Consider the following 591-nt stretch of genomic DNA (forward strand, 5'->3'; position numbering starts at 1 on the left):
GGAATCAGTGAGCACCAAGGCTGGGGAGCTCAGCAAGGCTACCTTCCTGATTAGGAAGGTTGGTCAATTGACTGCTGTGATGCATAGGTAGACTTAGTCAATAGACTATACCTGATACATAATTCTGGATGTACTGGCTGTGCTGCCTGGGCATCAGTATCTGAAGCCGGCTTGCGCGAGAACCTCATTCGTCGCATTTTCCCTGATGACAGCAACGGTGTTGTCATCTCCACAGATCCACCTTCTCACGTGGGCCTAGCGGCGGATAATTGGCAGGATCGCATGAAGTACGTGGAAGCTTTACGACGAGTGGTATTGGGTTGGCTGGGGGACGCTTCGAGACAGTTGAAAGGGCGGTACATGTCTGAAAGTATGTCAGAGGCCAAGTTTAGGGAATCCGAGGAAGCGGTGGTGAGGGTGTACTGCCAGACCTTTTTCGACAACTTCGGTCGTGCACCTTGCACCCCACATTGTCATCGCAACGTCCCGTCATCGTCATCGTCTAGCGCCTAGCGGGCAGGGGGCCTCCCATCATATATTGTGGCACGCATCAACATCGGAGGTAGGCTCATTGCAATAAGATTGATTCAT

The sequence above is a fragment of the Laccaria bicolor genome, genomic scaffold, assembly GCF_000143565.1.
Source record: "Laccaria bicolor S238N-H82 LACBIscaffold_2 genomic scaffold, whole genome shotgun sequence".
NCBI classification, from domain to species: domain Eukaryota; kingdom Fungi; phylum Basidiomycota; class Agaricomycetes; order Agaricales; family Hydnangiaceae; genus Laccaria; species Laccaria bicolor.